Genomic DNA, 18,571 nt, shown 5'->3' on the forward strand with positions numbered 1-18,571 from the left:
GGATCCGGCATAACCGCGTGGCCGGCCTTCAAGACGGAATTAACTGCTGCTTTTGGCCGTTTCGCTGTGCGGAAACTGCTCGCCGAACAACGCTTGCACGGCCGCGTCCAGAAGACCGGCGAGACGTTCACGAGCTACATCGAGGATGTTTTGGACCTCTGCAAGCGTCTGAATCCATCTATGACCGACCCTGAGAAAATCAAGCACGTCATGAAAGGCATCGACGAGGGTGCCTTCCAGATGCTCTTGGCGAGAGGCCCGGGCTCCATTGCTGAGCTGGTGAACCTTTGCCAGAGTTACGACGAGCTTCGTTGACAGCGAGTGAGCACACGACGCACCTCTGTCCAATACGAGGCCATAGCGAGCTTGGTCCGTGACCCCGACAACTCTTCTCTGCTGTTGCAGATCAAGCAGATAGTGCGGGAAGAAGTCGCCCGTCAGCTCTCCCTGCTGCCATACACCCCGGAGCCTTCGTCTACTTTGGCGCCAACACTCCGCAGTGTAATTCAAGAGCAAGTTGCTGACGCCATTTCGCCGACTCCCACTGCGCCTCCTCGCCATAACTTGACCGTTACCACCCCGCTGCCGTTTGCCGAAAGCGTCGCAAGGACTCCGGTACCGATCGTCACGTACGCTGACGCCGTGGGTGTCCCCCCTCAGCGGGTCCCCATGTCTTACCAACACCCTTTACCGATGAGGCCGCCGCCCGTGTCTCGGCCTCCGCCGCAATCTAGTAGTGCCTGGCGAACGTGGGACAGCCGTCCCATCTGTTTCAATTGCCGCTGTGCCGGACATGTCGCCCGATACTGCCGCCGACGCCTGACGCCCACCAACGACGATATCGGGGCCCCTAGTTATGGCCCTCGCAGCCAATCGCCAAGCGAAGTCGCCTACAGGTCCGACTTCAACGCTGCACCTTCTGACTCAGGCACTTTCGCTACCCGTCGCTCGTCCTCCCCTCGTCGTCGGTCTCTTTCTCCCATGCGCCGCCGACCAACCGTTACCGAAGAGGAAAACTAGTTGACGCAGTTCAGGAGGCAAGAACTGCGTTACCAGCGAACTGTCCAAGGCCTCATTTTTCGCCCTCAAATGTTATAGACGTATTTGTGGAAGATCGACGTGCATTGGCGTTAGTCGATACGGGCGCTGCCGTTTCAGTTATTCATGCCGACCTTTGCCGTGACCTTAGAAAAGTGACGACGCCGTTGGATTGCTTTGCCCTACGTACTGCAAACGCACAGCACGTCCATGCGTCTGCAGCGTGCACGGTGCGAGTGACGATCCAGGATGTTTTGTACATTGTAGAGTTCATCGTGCTTCCTACTTGTTCCCATGACCTCATATTGGGTTGGGATTTTCTCGCTCGTCACCACGCCGTCATCGATTGTGCGCGTGCGGAAGTTGAATTTGCACCAGATTGCGACCCGCACCATAATGAGGCAACTGCTGCTAAATTGGTCGTCAGCGAAGATGCAAAAATTTCGCCGCACTGTTCGGTTTCCGTGCCCCTGTGCTGTGCGTGCACTGCTGACACAACCGTGCTTTTTACGCCGTCCGACCTCTTCATCCGACGGAGACGTCTTCCGCTGCCGTCCGCTCTCTTAACGACCCATGCTGGTACGAGCCGCATGATTGTTAGTAACTGGTCCTCGGATGAAATTTCGCTGCTACAGGGCGAGACTATCGGGTGGATTGAGCCTGTCGAGCCAAGTGCTGTCATCGATGTTCCCGACGATACTCCCATTATCACTCATGTCGCGGAATTGAGTGCTACATCCGAAGCAAAGGTTTTGCCATCCGACGTTTTCAATCAGGCTATCGATGGAGATCTCACGCCCACACAACGAGATCAACTGCTGGCCCTCCTCCATCGGTTTCGCTTGTCTTTTGACTGCTTGAAGGCTCCGCTAAGTCAAACATCAACAGTCGAACACACGATTGACACTGGCTCGCACCCGCCGCTACGACAACGACCTTATCGTGTTTCCCACAAAGAACGACGTACCATCGATGAAAACGTGGACGAGATTCTTGAGCGAGGCGTCACTAGGCCCTCCAACAGTCCCTGAGCGTCTCCAGTAGTCCTTGTGACCAAGAAGGACGGTTCGATACGCTTTTGCGTCGACTATCGGCGCCTCAATAAGATAACTAGAAAGGATGTATACCCTCTCCCGCGTATAGATGACGCCCTCGACTGTCTGCAGGGTGCGGAATATTTCTCGTCGCTCGACTTGCGCTCCGGGTACTGGCAGGTACCTATGGCCGAGGCTGATCGCGCAAAGACGGCTTTCATAACACCTGACGGCCTGTATGAGTTTAATGTGATGCCGTTCGGCCTTTGTAATGCACCTGCCACTTTCGAGCGCATGATGGACAGCATTTTGCGCAAACTAAAATGGAAAGCATGCCTGTGCTACCTTGACGACATCGTCGTTTTTCCTCCGGATTTCGAGACACATCTACGCCGATTAGAACAAGTTTTAACTTGTCTTGCCGACACAAAGCTGCAGCTCAACCTCAAGAAATGTCGCTTCGCCGCTCGCAAGCTCACTATTTTGGGCCACGTCGTTTCGAAGGATGGAGTTCTACCCGACACGTCTAAGCTGAAGGCAGTTGCGGAGTTCCCGAAGCCGACATCTATGAAGGCCCTCAGGAGCTTCCTCGGACTGTGTTCTTACTTCAGGCGCTTCGTACGCAACTTTGCGACCATCGTTGCACTATTGACGCAGCTTCTGTCCGGTACCTCTAAAGACCTCACTTCGTGGTCCCCTGCTTGTGAAAACGCGTTCACGACATTGCGGAAGCTTCTTACGTCGCCACCTATCCTGCGGCATTTCGACCCGAACGCCCCCACTGAGGTTCACACTGATGCTAGCGGCGTTGGCCTTGGGGCTGTGCTTGCTCAGCGAAAATCGGGCTTTGACGAGTACGTTGTCGCCTACGCTAGCCGTACCCTTACAAAGGCAGAGGCAAACTACTCCGTCACGGAAAAAGAGTGTTTGGCCATAGTTTGGGCACTAGATAAGTTCCGACCTTACTTGTACGGCCGCCCTTTCGACGTCGTCACAGACCATCATGCGCTATGCTGGTCGTCTACACTAAAAGATCCGTCTGGACGGCTAGCTCGCTGGGCTCTACGGCTACAAGAGTACGACATACGTGTCATATATCGGTCTGGCCGCAAACATTCCGACGCTGATGTCTTATCCCGTTCTCCAGTGTCACCAGAGAATGCCTGCATCCTGCCTGACGACGCTGTTGTGTCCCCTCTCTCTTTCACTGACATGCCCTCTGAACAACGCAAGGAGCCATGGATTGCTTCGCTCATCTCCTTGCTCTCGGACGTCTCCCGTACTGAAGAACCTCGGGCCCTGCGCAGACAAGCTATGCATTTCATGCTTCGTGACGGGTTGCATTACCGGCGGAATTACCTCAACAAAGGGCGGAAGTGGCTGCTCGTAATTCCTAGGCACCTTCGCACCGACATTTGCGCATCGCTTCATGCCGACCCCACGTGTGCCCACGCTGGCTTGTTAAAAACATACCACCGTGTCCGTCTCCGCTATTACTGGCGCGGCATGTACACCTTTGTGGGCAAGTACGTTAGGTCATGCACTACCTGCCAGCGTCGCAATTCTTCGCCTTCCAGCTCTGTGGGTCCACTGCAGCCGCTTCCTTGCCCGGAGAAACAATTTGACCGTGTTGGTATAGACCTGTATGGACCTTTGCCCAACACAGTCTTCGGCAACCGATGGGTTATCGTCGCCGTCGATCACCTGACGCGCTATGCCGAAACTGCGGCTCTGCCTGCCGCCACAGCACGAGACGTCGCCTCTTTCATCATACGGCGCTTCATTCTGCGGCATGGGGCGCCTCGTGAGCTCCTCAGCGACAGGGGACGTGTGTTTCTGTCAGACGTCATTCGTGCCCTCCTCGCTGAGTGCCGTGTTGTCCATGGAACAAGTACAGCGTACCATCCGCCGACAAACGGCCTCACTGCGCGCTTCAACCGCACCCTCGGCGACATGCTGTCGATGTACATCTCAGCGGATCACGACGACTGGGACCTTGTGCTGCCCTACGTGACCTATGCCTACAATACAGCCATTCAGGACACAACAGGTTTCTCGCCCTTTTTCCTCCTGTATGGTCGCGAGCCGTCATGTACCCTCGATACGGTTCTCCCCTACCGACCGAATCGCTCCGAGTGCTCCCCAGCTTCAGAAGCTACCAAGTACGCGGAAGAATGCCGCCAGCTTGCAAGGTCCTTTACGACTGAAGATCAGTTGCATCAAAAATCTCGGCACGGCGACACAGCTACCCACCCGACGTATTCTCCAGGATCTTTGGTGTGGCTGTGGATTCCCTCTACCACACCAGGATTGTGTAGCAAGCTTCTTTCTCGGTTTCACGGACCCTACCGTGTCCTCGAACGGACGTCACCGGTGAACTACGTCATAGAGCCCATGACACCTTCCTCAGACCTCCGTCGCCGCGGGAAGAAGACTGTTCATGTCCAGCGTTTGAAGCCGTATTATGATCCCCTAGTGTCGTGTGCCCCGTGACACGCCAGGATGGCGCTTTATTCCCCGGGGGGTAGTTGTAGTGTGGTAACTTGCGCTGCAATAATTAGGAACTGCGGACAATCCCTTGTAATGGCTATGTGCCATCGGTCATCGCCATGTTGCTAGCACACAACCAGCCGCTCGTGTGAACGAAGAAGAAGCTCGGTCTGCACGGCTTTGGGTGTGACCGTTCGTCGGCTCTCTCGCTCTCTGTGGTTCTGCACCTCTGCGACCGTCTGCATCTACCAGCCAATAAACTCCCTTTCAATATATATATATATATATATATATATATATATATATTATAAGGGGGATTATAGCTAGGGACCAGCAAGACACTTGGAAAGAGGCAGAGCCCAGAGATGGGCAAGGCAGCGCAGACTGCTGTCTCGGTGCGTTCTTTTAGAGCAAGCCACTCGCGATGCTGATCGTTCCTCTTCTTCTCTCGCCCAGCGCCTTGCGCCTGCCATCATCATGCGGCACATAGCAGTCCTTCCTCCGCCACATACCCCGTCGGTTGCACAATGAACATTGGCGCACACTAAGCGCTAGGTATGTCGTCGTGTCGGCTTCAACTATTTCCAGTACAATCCCACCCCGGCGAAAAGAGGAGCCATCCAAGTGACTTAAGGGGACGAAGCAACGGGGGGATCGTAGTAGGGCTTAAAACGTTCGATGTGCACTATTATACGACCTCGACGGCGAAGGTCTGAGGTGGGAGTCACGGGCTCGATGAGGTAGTTAACGGGGGATGTTTGTTCGAGAATCCTTTATGGGCCGTGGTATTTAGCAAGGAATTTCGCCGAAAGACCAGGAGTGGGGCATTGCACACGAATACATGCAAGGGATCCAGGTTCAAACGTTGGTGCAGCCGCGGAGCTGTCATGTCGAGACTTCTGGCGTCCTTGGTCTTCTGATCTGAACTTGCGAGCGGGCTGTCGAAATTCCTCAGCATACCTCGCCATCCCGGAAACTGGGGCACACTCAGAGGCGTCAGGACGATAGGGCAAAATAGTGTCGATCAAGCAAGATGGCTCACGTCCATACAGAAGAAAAAACGGTGAAAAGCTTGTGGTCACTTGCGTGGCGGTGTTATATGCGTACGTGACGAACGGTAGCTCCATGTCCCAATTTGAGTGGTCGGACGATATGTACATGGAAAGCATATCTCCAAGGGTGCGGTTGAACCTTTCAGTTAGGATATTTGTCTGTGGGTGGTATGAAGTCGTGGTTCTGTGGGCAATTTGACATTGCTGTAGCAGCGCCTCAACGACGTCGGCGAGAAATACCCGGCCGCGGTCACTAGGCAGCTCTCGGGGAGCACCATGTCGTAAGACGAAACGCAGGAGTAGAAAAATGGCGACGTCGCGTGCCGTTGCGGTGGCCAGGGTGGCTGTTTCGGCGTATCGAGTCAGGTGATCCACCGCGACAATGATCCAACGGTTGCCTGATTTAGTGCTCGGAAGGGGTCCGTAGAGGTCACTCCCAACCCGATCGAAAGGCCGTTCAGGGCATGGTAGCGACCCAGCTCTCCAGTGGGGTGCCGTGAAGGGGTCTTGCGACGCTGGCAGTCAGTGCAGGAACGAATATACTTCGCGAATAACGTGTACATGCCTCCGCAGTAGTAGCGTAGGCGTAGGCGCTAATAAGTCTTAAGTGTTCCAGCATGGCCACACAGGGCGTCGGCATAAAACAATGCGCAGATATGTGAGCGCAGGTGACACGGTATCACCAGCAACCATTTGCGGCCTTCTGCTGAATAGTTGCGCCGGTATAAGAGCTCCTCCCGAATGGCGAAATACGCAGCTTGGCACCGTATTGTGCGGGATGCGGAAGACTTTGTGGGGTTTCCAAGGAAGTCTAGTAGTGAGGCTATCCAATTGTCCTTGCGCTGCTCGGTAGCCGTGTCATTAATTTGTAGCGACGACACGTCTCTATTCGACACCAGCGCTGACGTCGTGGCTTCCGGTGGCAATGGCGAACGAGAAAGGGCATCTGCGTCGGTGTGTCTTCTTCCTGAGCGGTAAACAACACGAACGTCGTACTCCTGGCGCCGTAGGGACTAGCGGGCTAGACGTCCGGAAGGGTCCTTCAATGATGCCAACCAGCATAAAGCATGGTGGTCCATGACTACTTCGAATGGGCGGCCATAGAGGTAGGGTCGGAATTCACCAATCGCGCAAACGATTGCAAGGCATTCTTTTTCTGTGACGGAGTAGTTGTACTCCGCTTTTGTCAGAGCGCGACTTGCGTACGCCACGACATACTCGTCAAAACCAGACTTGCGTTGAGTCAGGACAGCGCCCAGACCGGTATCACTGGCGTCCGTGTGAAGTTCAGTGGGCGCGGTAGGGTCAAAATGGCGCAGGATCGGCGGCGACGTCAGAAGCCGTCGTAAGGTATCGAATGCTCTCTCGGAAGCCGTTGACCGGTTAAAACTTCTTTGGCGTCACCGATCAGCTGTGTCAACGTTGCGATGATGGACGCGAAGATCCGTACAAACAGCCGAAAGTAGGAGCAAAGCCCAATAAAGCTTCAAAGCTCCTGCTATATATATATATATATATATATATATATATATATATATATATATATATATATATATATATATATATACGGTAAGCAACACACCCTGAAAGTTGCTATCCCCATTATTCAACAGTAGTTGAGGTGTTTGATGATTGAGGTATCACACACATCAGTTGACCCTTTCATTTTTGTGGCGAACAGTGGGCAGACGTTGCAACTATCTCCAAGTGATTCCAGTGTCTCGATGGTTATTGTAACGGTTTCAGAAATTTATGTGTACTTATTGGTGTATAGACATAAAGCAAAATAGAAGATTTTGTGAGCTAATTAAACAATAACCTTCTTCCCGCAGAAACTGCTCACCGCAATTCTTCAGGGGAAGCGACAAGGCAAAAACTTTATTCCAATGTAGCATCCATAAGCTTTGATCACCATTTTAATGGCGGTCGTTTTGATCAGTCCAAGGTAAAACCTTACAAAAGAAACCAATCGAGAAACACGGCATTTCCGAGAGTTCACCGGCAAGCCATCAATGACACTGAATTTGAAAGCATTGAGGATATGCAATAGCCCCAAAGCAGTAAGTGACGTCCTCTATGTCAAGATATCTTTGGCGATAAGGAATTATTCGCAATAATTTTTTGAACTGTTAATGTTACGCTTCAAGTAGCAACGCAACCAAATTTGGCGAGATGGTGGTCATACGAGATAACTGTCTGGTGGTTAATACCCAGAGTTGCAGATATAATGCGGCTACCAATTAAGCATCCTATTTGAAATAAGTTCTTCAGCCGCCCAAGTTTGCCACTGTGAACTAACTTCACGGTGGCCTCCATCACCCTACACACACACACACACACACACACATATATATATATATATATGGCAGGAAAATATTGCTTGGACACTGGCAAGTCGTAGAAAAAAGAAAGACACACGTCGGAAAAGGAAAAGGTTTAACGTTTCGGCCGAGGGACCGGCCTTCGTCAGACCGGCCTTCTGACGAAGGCCAGTCCCTCGGCCAAAACGTTAAACCTTTTCTTTTTTCGACGTGTGCTTTCTTTTTTTGCTATATATATATATATATATATATATTTATATATGTATATATATATATATATATATATGTGTATATTTATATAGTTAAGAGAAAAGGTTCCTGGCTATGAGGTTAGCTGTACGAAGTAAAGAAACGTAGCGGAGGATTGGCGCGCTAGTAATCCATCTCAATATACAACGCGGCGAATAGCAAAAGCGAGGCACTCAGGAAGCGTGTTTCCTTCAGCCACCGCCCACCCACGCAGAGCAATATTAAGAAAAGTACATAAATAGGGAAGGCGTTCGGTGCATCTCACTCCAGAGGAGCGAAAACAAGCTGTTACAAAAGGCGGAAGCGCAGAATCGAGAATTAGTCCTACAGGCACTGAGGAACGCAAAACGGCAGCTATGTCTCAGGCAGAAGGCGACTAGCGAGGGGCCGCGTCCTCAAAGCAAAATGCCACCGCTTCCCGAAGAGGCCAGATAATAGCCACAAATAGCTTGTCCAAAGCCCGCGTTCCTGCCACAAAGCGGACAATGACGACCCCTGGATGGGCGCCGACGCCGAGGGAGGGGTACGGGAGCCAACCAAGAAGGGAATAGCACAATTTGCACGAGTGCCTTGAGAAATCAAATACAAGGCTGGAAATAAACAAAGGAACAGTACACAGAAAAAAGCAGCTGAACGAGCCGCTGGCTCAAGACGTGAAATGGATAGATGTAATTAATTTGTAGCTTACATTTTATATTCGTGCAAGTACCAAGGGCTTGCACATTACGAATATATGGGACACACGTACGAGAACAAATTTCCATTTATCTAGGAAACAAATCAAACTTCGTAGCCAGTCATCAATGGCAGTATCAATTCGCACACAGTATAATTTGAACAAACTGGCAAAAGAAGGAACCAACAAAGAATATGCACGTACAAATCTTAGGACATGGGGACCCATATCAGTGAAGAAAAATAGCTTACAAAGTGACAATTCGGGGACAAAAGCAATGAAGCATACAAAAAATATCTTGAACCGAATAGGGCTTGGAAAGACAATGAACCGAACAGGGCTTGGAAAGTGTAATGATGTATTAGAGTAATATTTTGTGCATAAGAAGCATTAGGGCGTACGGAAGAGTAAACGGTTGAAAACGATGAGCCATCCAGTGCTTGAGAAGTGGTAAGATTCGATACATGCCAGTACAAGGTATAGGTTTGAAGGCACTACATACTTCCCAGAGACTCACTGATACCCGTTGTGAGAGTTTTGTATTTGTGGATTAGGTATGATTGGCAGGCTTTCCTGTCATAATGGGTTTTAAATCACGATTGGATCACAGCGGCCGTAAATTGGTTGAACGGTGTTTCAAAGAGTTGATGTGTTTTGAAAGGGGGAGATAAGGTTTTGTTTTGGCATCAGATCTGTGATTACTGATGCAAGTTCGAAATGAATTTTCACTGTGTCTAATATACTGCGCACCACAAGCACCACATTCAGGTACGTAATGTATATTTTCAGTGTCACAACTGAAGTTGCCCCTGACCTGCATGGAAAAGTCAGATTCCCTTCTCATAGCGCCTGTTGCTGGTGTCATTATCAGATGCAATTTGCACCGGACATTTTCACGTGGTGTGGAACCTGTGAAACTAGTTTCTTTTGATAGGGATGATGTTGCAATGTCTCTGATGTTTCTTGCCCGGTGATATGCAATGCGTGGTGGGTCTCAAAGACGTGCTTCATTCTTTCACTCGGGAGAAACATATTGTGGTGTCTTCTTACAATTTCATTCACGATTGGGCCAGATACCGAATATGTCAAAATCAGATTAGTTTGTCACCTCGAAGTAGAGGTTTTATGGAGACTACTACGCCTAGAACGCTCCTGTTCTGATTCCATCCTCATTGAATCTTTAATCAGTGGTGGCGGGTAGTTTTGTCATTCCAGGACAATGCGCAACTGATCACAATTGGAAGCGAAGTCATTTTGCCTAACGCAAACTGTGCGGAAGCGTACGGCTTGGCTGCATTGAATGGACATTTTGCAATGTCTAACATGGCTGCTGTGAAAGTTCAAGTATTGGTGACGGTTTGTGGGTTTATGTACACCGAACTAGCACGTGTGTGTCTATTAGTTGTTATATTCATGCCAAAAAACTTTATTGTTGAAGTTGAATACTTATTAGAGAATGCGATATCACTGTAAGCATTGTTAAATTCGGATATCAATTTATTCAGGCTTTCCTTACCATGAAACCAATCCAAAAAAATGTGGTCGATTTACCGCATGTAAAACAGTTTTTTTAAATCGATGTTTCTGCGAACTGTGTCGGGCGGCGCTAGTTGACCGGGCTCTGAGCAGTCGTAAATACAAAACCCCGCGGTATCGTCGAGACAGGAGTCGCCGCGGAACTAGCTCAATGGTAGAGCACCGCACGCGTTATGCGGAGGTTGTGGGTTCGATTCCCGCTTCCGGAAAAAACGGCGCATTTTTTCTCGACTTGAATTTTCAATTAGGTTCCTGCAAAAAAAAAGAAGGCAATCATACCTCATTTGGCACTATAAAACACGGTTAAAACGCCAAACAGCACTGGCAAGAAAGACTGCAACTTTGATATGTGTCCTTACGGAATCCCTCGTCCCGTACGTCTCTGTTCTGCAAAATGCATTACGAGGGTTCTGGCTTCAACAGTCTGAAATGCCTTTGACTATCCCCGACTTCCGACCCCGTCTTACGTGCGGCCGCTGGGAAAAGACGTTCTACGTCTTCCCGCGGTGGTCGAGGGGCGGCGCTGGTTGACCGGGCTCTGAGCAGTGGTAAATACAAAACCCCGCGGTATAGTCGAGAGGGGAGTCGCCGCGGAACCAGCTCAATGGTAGAGCACCGCACGCGTTATGCGGAGGTTGTGGGTTCGATTCCCGCTTCCGGAAAAAACGGCGAATTTTTTCTCGACTTGAATTTTCAATTACGTTCCTGCATTAAAAAAGGCAATCATACCTCATTCGGCACTATAAAACACGATTAAAACGCCAAACAGCACTGGCAAGAAGGACTGCAACTTTGATATGTGTCCTTACGGAATCCCTCGTCCCGTAGGTCTCGGTTCTGCAAAATGCATTACGAGGGTTCTGGCTTCAGCAGTCTGAAATGCCTTTGACTATCCCCGACTTTCGACCACGTCTTACGTGCGGCCGCTGGGAAAAGACGTTCTACGTCTTCCCGCGGTGGTCGAGGGGCGGCGCTAGTTGACCGGCCTCTGAGCAGTGGTAAATACAAAACCCCGCGGTATAGTCGAGAGGGGAGTCGCCGCGGAACCAGCTCAATGGTAGAGCACCGCACGCGTTATGCGGAGGTTGTGTGTTCGATTCCCGCTTCCGGAAAAAACGGCGAATTTTTTCTCGACTTGAATTTTCAATTACGTTCCTGCATTAAAAAAGGCCATCATACCTCATTCGGCACTATAAAACACGATTAAAACGCCAAACAGCACTGGCAAGAAGGACTGCAACTTTGATATGTGTCCTTACGGAATCCCTCGTCCCGTAGGTCTCGGTTCTGCAAAATGCATTACGAGGGTTCTGGCTTCAGCAGTCTGAAATGCCTTTGACTATCCCCGACTTCCGACCACGTCTTACGTGCGGCCGCTGGGAAAAGACGTTCTACGTCTTCCCGCGGTGGTCGAGGGGCGGCGCTAGTTGACCGGGCTCTGAGCAGTCGTAAATACAAAACCCCGCGGTATAGTCGAGAGGGGAGTCGCCGCGGAACTAGCTCAATGGTAGAGCACCGCACGCGTTATGCGGAGGTTGTGGGTTCGATTTCCGCTTCCGGAAAAAAACGGCGCATTTTTTCTCAACTTGCATTTTCAATTATTTTCCTGCATTAAAAAAAAAGAGAAGGCAATCATACCTCATTCGGCACTGTAAAACACGGTTAAAACGCCAAACAGCACTCGCAAGAAGGACTGCAACTTTGATATGTGTCCTTACGGAATCCCTCGTCCCGTACGTCTCTGTTCTGCAATATATATATATATATATATATATATATATATATATATATATATATATATATATTGTAACGAAGCCAAGGACTGCGCAGTTGTTTGGAAGAGAAACAAGTGTATTGGTGCTAACTTGTGCTCCCCTAACAACTGAAAAGAATACAGAGGCGGCGAAGCAGCGGTCAACAAAGGGACGTACCTGCGTCGGCGAGCGTCGCAGAATCGAATGCCGCGGCGTCTGCTGTGCAGGCTTTTTTCTTTCGGCGCGAGAGTTTCTGGAACCGTCGATTCGCATCCAGATCATTGTAGATCACAGATTATTCTGGGCTAGCGGCGTTACGGCGAAACACTCTTCTTATCTGAATGAGATAGCCCGTGTGGCATAAAAATAAAAATGGAACACGCGCTTCACATGGGACACAGATAACAGAGCCGGGCGCGGTCGGGCATTACAAACAAACAATAAATAAACAAACCCGTACACGGTTCGCGGCATTACCCCCCTCTAAGAGTGCATCGACCCAATGGTAAAATAAAACGGCAGTCCGAACAAACAGCAACAACAAAACAACAACAAAAAAAATTCGTCATATTGCGAAGTACGGTTTGAGGCGAACCACGTGGACGACTTCGGGTCGCGTGCGTCGTCGTGATGTGCCGGAATTACCACTGGGCATCACTTGGTAGGTTAATTGGCCAACACGTCATAGAATCTGGTAGGGTTCGAAATACCGTCGCAGAAGCTTCTTTCTGAGTCCGCGTCGTCGAATGGGAGCCCAAACCCACACACGATCCCTCGGTTGGTACTCGGCGTCTCGGCGTCGGAGGTTGTAGCGGCCCGCATCCACCAGCTGCTGGTCCATTATACGGACTCAAGCGAGCTGGCGGGCCTCCTGCGCACGTTGAAGGTATCCTTGGACGTCGGCGTTGAGGTCGTCGTCTTCTACATGCGGAACCATGGCGTCGAGCATCGTAGTCGGCCGTCTTCCGTAGACAAGCTCGAATGGTGTCATCTGCGTAGTTTCCTGCGTCGCTGTATTGCACGCAAACGTGGCATACGGGAGGGCTTCGTCCCAAGTCTTATGTTCAACGTCGACGTACATGGACAGCATATCCGCAATCGTCTTGTTCAGACGTTCCATTAGTCCGTTCGTTTGGGGGTGGTACGCCATCGTTCTTCGGTGATCCCTGTTGCTGTAGCGTAAGATTCCTTGCATCAGCTCCACGGTAAAGGCCGTTCCGTGGTCTGTGATTAGGACTTCCGGGGCTCCATGTCGCAGCACAACTTCGCTTATGAAGAACTTGGCGACTTCCTGTGCAGTGTCACTCGGAAGAGCGGCAGTCTCTGCGTAGGGCGCCATGTAGTCGGTCGCCACGACAATCCACATGTTCTGTGATTGTGACGTAGGGAAAGGGCCTAGAAGGTTCATTCTGGTCTTTTGAAAGGGCCTCGACGCGAAAGCGATCGGTTAGCAGAAAGCCGGCGGGTCTTGTCGGCGGCATTTTTCGTCGCTGGCAGTCACGGCAACTCCAAACGTAGTGGGTGACGTCGGATGCAGGGCTGGGCCAGAAGTACTTCGCCTTGATTTTTGCAATAGTGCGAGCTGTGCCGAGATGTCCGGAAGACGGGTCGTCGTGGCACGCGTCCAAAATTTCGTCACGGAGCTCTGCAGGGATGACAAGTAGGTAATGCGTTCTTGTTCCGGGGCTGAAATTCGTCTTCACGGGGACGGGGGTTTTGAGGGTATATGCTGGCAAATTCCCCTTGAACGCCCTATGCACGGCGACATTACGACGTTCCAGGTAGTCGATCATGACGCGCAAGTCGGGGTCGGCACGCTGCTGGGCAGCTAGGTCGCTCTCCGTAACGACTCCGAAGAACGCGCTGTCTTCATCGGAGTCTAGTGGTGGCGGGTCGACGGGGGCGCGGGACAGCCAGTCGGCGTCGGAGTGTTTCCTGCCTCATTTGTATACGACTGTAACGTCGAACTCTTGGAGGCGCAATCTCCACCGCCCAAGACGGCCAGAGGGGTCCTCAAATTGGCGAGCCAACACAGCGCATGGTGGTCTCTTACAAGCTTGAACGGTCTCTCATACACGTATGGGCGAAATTTTCAAATGGCCGATATCATTGCCGGGCAACTCTTCTTCGGAGGCAGAGTAATTTTTCTCCTCCTTCGACAGACCACGGCTTGCATAGGCGATTACGTTTTCGCTCCCGCTTTGTTTTTGGAGAAGGACGGCACCCAAGCATATAATACTGGCGTCTGTGTGTATTTCCGTTTCGGCGTTTTCGTCGAAATGAGCGAACACGGGCGGGCTTTGTAGCTGTTTTTGCAGCTCGCAGAATGCCTTTTCTTGGTCGTCTTCCCAGCTGAAAGGGTAGCTATCTTTCGTCAAGCGCGTGAGCATCTCTGCAATGCGTGCGACGTTTGCTACGAAGCGCCGGTAGTATACGCACAGTCCAAGAAATCTGCGCACGCCCTTTTTATCTTTCGTCCTCGGGAAGTTCGCTATGGCTGAAGTTTTCACCGGGTCAGGCAGGACTCCTGCGGTGTTGACGACATGACCCAAAAACTTCAGTTCCTCGTACGCGAAGCGGCACTTTTCAGGCTTCAGCGTTAACCCGACGTAATGATGGCTTCGAGTACCGAGGCAACCTTGCGAGGTGTTCGTCGAAAGTCCGGGAGAATACCACAACGTCGTCGAGGTATACGAGGCAGGTGTGCCACTTCAGGCTAGCTAGCACAGTGTCCATGACTCTCTGGAACGTTGCTGGTGCTGTGCATAGCCCAAACGGCATCACCTTGAACTCGTAAATTCCGTCCGGGGTTATGAATGCAGTCTTCTCTCGATCTCTCTCGTCCACTTCTCTCGATCTCTCTCGTCCAGTATCCTGTCTTCAGATCCATCGATGAGAAGTACCTCGCATGGCAGAGGTGGTCGAGGGCGTCGTCGATTCGTGGCAGGGGGTACACGTCCTTTTTGGTGATCGTGTCTAATCGCTGGTAGTGAACGCAGAACCTCACTGTGCCGTCTTTTTTCTTAACGAGTACGACCGGCGCAGCCCACGGACTTTTCGATGGCTGTATAATGTCGTCGTTGAGCATGTCGTCGACTTGAGTCCGGATGGCTTCGCGCTCGTGTGAAGAGACGCGGTACGGTGACTGTCGGGTAGGTCGGGCTCCATCCTCGGTTATTACCCGGTGCTTCGCCAGAGGTGTTTGGCGTAACTTTGAGTTCGACGAAAAACACTCGCTGTAGCGACGGAGCAAAGCCAATAACCTATTCTTTTCCTCTTGCGGTAGCACTGGATTCACGTCGAAGGTGTGCGAAAGCTTGAAGGTATCGTCGGGTGCGCGTTCAAAATCGGCGTCTGCTATCACGTCACTAGCTTGTTGCGTTTCTTCGACGAACGCAATTGCAGCGCCCTTGTTTATTTGCTGGTACTCCTCGGTAAAATTAGGGACCAAAACGTGACTTCCTTGTTGCGTTTCTTCGACGAACGCATTTGCAGCGCCCTTGTTTAAATGCTGGTACTCCTCGGTGAAATTGGTGACCACAACCTGGGAATTGCGCTGCTTAAACCGCGCAATGCCTCTTGCGACAGACACACCACGGTCAAGAGGCAACCTTTGGTCACTCTCCACGATAGCGTCGACGTCGGGAGCACCACATTCACAGTAGACGGTGATCATCAAGCTTGCGCGGGGTGGCAAGGTGACGTGATCATCGGCGATCCTTACAGCTGCACGGTGTTCGGAGTTCGATTCCGGCGTCATCGAGTGGTCGGAGGAAAAAGTTATCGACTTCGTCGGTAGATCGATTATTGCGCCGTTGTCCGACAAAAAGTCCATTCCGAGAATTACGTCGCGAGAGCAGTTTGGCAAAACGACGAACACCGCAGGGTACGTCGTGCCGTCTATGGTGACGCGCGATGTGCACGTTCAACTTGGCATCACGAGGTGGCCTCCTGCTGTGCGTATGAGCGGACCGTCCCATCTGGTCATAACTTTCTTCAGCTTAGACGCAAATGGTTCGCTCATTACGGAGTAGTCGGCTCTCGTGTCTACGAGGGCGACTACATCAAAGCAGTCGATGGACACCTTTAAGTCGGATGCCGCCTTCCTCGAGTTCCGGGTGCGTCGGGGCGTCGCATCTCGGGTTGTGCGTGTTGACGGTCGGGCACTGTGCCTCGTCGTTGTCGACGTATTCTCAGCGGACGTCTCGGTCAGGTCGGGTAAGCGTCGCGGCGGATAGCTGTCGTCGTGTTCGGGAGTCTCGTTAGGGTTAGGTCGGGTCGTCGGGATGAGGGCATGTCGACCAGGGGTCGTGGTGAAGCGTTTAGTGCAGGGTAATGGCGCGAACGGCTTCGGTGTGAGACCAGCGAAGATGGAGCCCGAAACAGCCGTCGGCGGGATGATGGTGGTGGGCGATGAGAGAGGCGGTGGGCTGTAGCTCAGCCTCAAAAAATGCAACTTGGCCACATGCAAGCTTGCCATCCTGGGCCATGTCGTTTGCAAAGCCGGCATTACCCTCGACGCGCAAAGTTTCGAGCCGATGCGGAGATCCCCAAGCCGATCACACTGAAGCGCTTCAAAGCTTCACTGGGCTGTGCTCCTATTTTCGACGGTTTGTTCGCAACTCTGCGACCATCATTTCGCATCTTACCAAGCTCCTCGGTAAAGACAGCGGCATTTCTGCTTGGTCACAATCCAGCGACGAGACGTTCGCGACAATGCGTCGTTTGCTGACATCCCTGCCTATATTGCGGCATTTCGACACGTCGGAAATAACAGAGCGCACACTGATGCGAGTGGGATTAGCCTGGTTGCCGTGCTCGCTCAGCCGAAATCATGCAGTGAGGAGTATGTTGTTGCGTACGCGAGTCGGGCACTGACGAAAGCAGAAACAAATTACTCCGTCATTAAAAAGGAAAGTTTGGTCATAATATGGGCTCTGGAGAAGTTCCGCAAGTACTTGTATGGACGCCCATTTGACATGGTGCCGATTACCACGCGATTTCTTCGCTCGCCTCCCCAAGGGATCCTTCACGTCCTTTTGGGCGGTGGGCTCTTCGCCTGCAACAGTAGGATATCCGCGTGGTTGACCATTCCGGCCGTAAGCATCCGAATGCTGACGCCCTGTTTCTTTCTCCAAAGCCGACTGATGTGTATCACCTTGCCACAGCATTCTGCAGCTTGTCGTCGTTCAGTGCCACCAACATGACTGTCGAGCAGCGTCAGGACCCATGGATGGCTTCCATCATCGGCTTCCTTTCTGGTCCTTCAGCTACCTGTGCACACAGGGCACTGTGGCGACGAGCCTCTCACTACCAACTGCGTGAAGAGCTCTTTTATCTTTGGAATTACAACTCGGACGGTGGCAAGTGGATTTTGGTTATCCCACGCCATCTTCGTGCCGACATCTTTGGCGCCTTTCATGCCGACCCGAGTTAAGCGCACGCTGGCGTCCTCAAAACGTATGAGCGAATCCACGTACGTTACTATTGGAGGGGCATGTATAACTGCATGCAGAAGTTATACATGCCCTCTTTTCTTCCTTTTCCAACCTTCTGGTGTATAGTTACGACATATTATTGTTACTCTCCCGCTCTTTTATTCTCCCCGGGAGTTCTCATTGGCGAGAGTAAGGAGAAAGGGAAACCATCGGAGCGAAAGCGTTTATAAGCGTTTTTTGTCTATTCTAAGATAACCCCGAAGAATAAAGGTCCACCTTTCGATACAGTTGGGAACAATAACAACCTTGTTCTTTGTTCAGTGTTCTTCAAGTGTCAGCACCCAAGTTTTGACCTATTGCTATGGTAGTCCGGCACTCCTTTCCTGCTATTTCTATAATAAAATATATATATATATATATATATATATATATATATATATATATATATATATATATATATATATATATATTTAGTGTGAGCTTTGTTTGACGCTACAGCTTGTCTGCCACCGTAGGCAGCAATTGCTCACTATTATCACCACCGGCTTGAGGTGATCACTTCTTCATTCCTTGTACATACTCATCATCATCGACGATCCCACTTCGGAGATTTTCATCAGCGCTTGGGCTTGATCGCAATCTTGGGTTCTCTTCCACTCGCCTCCGAATAAAGGAGCTACGAAGCCACGGTGTGGTCGCCTCCTACTTACGGCCTCACAAGTGGTGGAGCTGCAACTCGATCCTGAGCTGTACCTATCCTTCGACACCCCTGGAGCTCCGTTCCGGTCGCCGCTTGCCCTCGGGACCAATGCCCATGTCGCAAGATACTCCGAGTGGCGCTGTCTCCGCGCCCCTGCAATGCATCGTGACCATTCCCCCCACGACCCGCCCCACTTCTATGGTCTTCGGGGAGAAGACGTCGAGGAGTGGCTGGACAGTTACACCTGCGTCACCCAGTTCAATAGGTGGGATGATCTCCACAA

The sequence above is a fragment of the Haemaphysalis longicornis genome, unplaced genomic scaffold (assembly GCF_048455015.1).
Source record: "Haemaphysalis longicornis isolate Haplotype H1 unplaced genomic scaffold, Haemaphysalis longicornis Haplotype H1 scaffold_8, whole genome shotgun sequence".
In the NCBI taxonomy this organism is placed as follows: Eukaryota; Metazoa; Arthropoda; class Arachnida; order Ixodida; family Ixodidae; genus Haemaphysalis; species Haemaphysalis longicornis.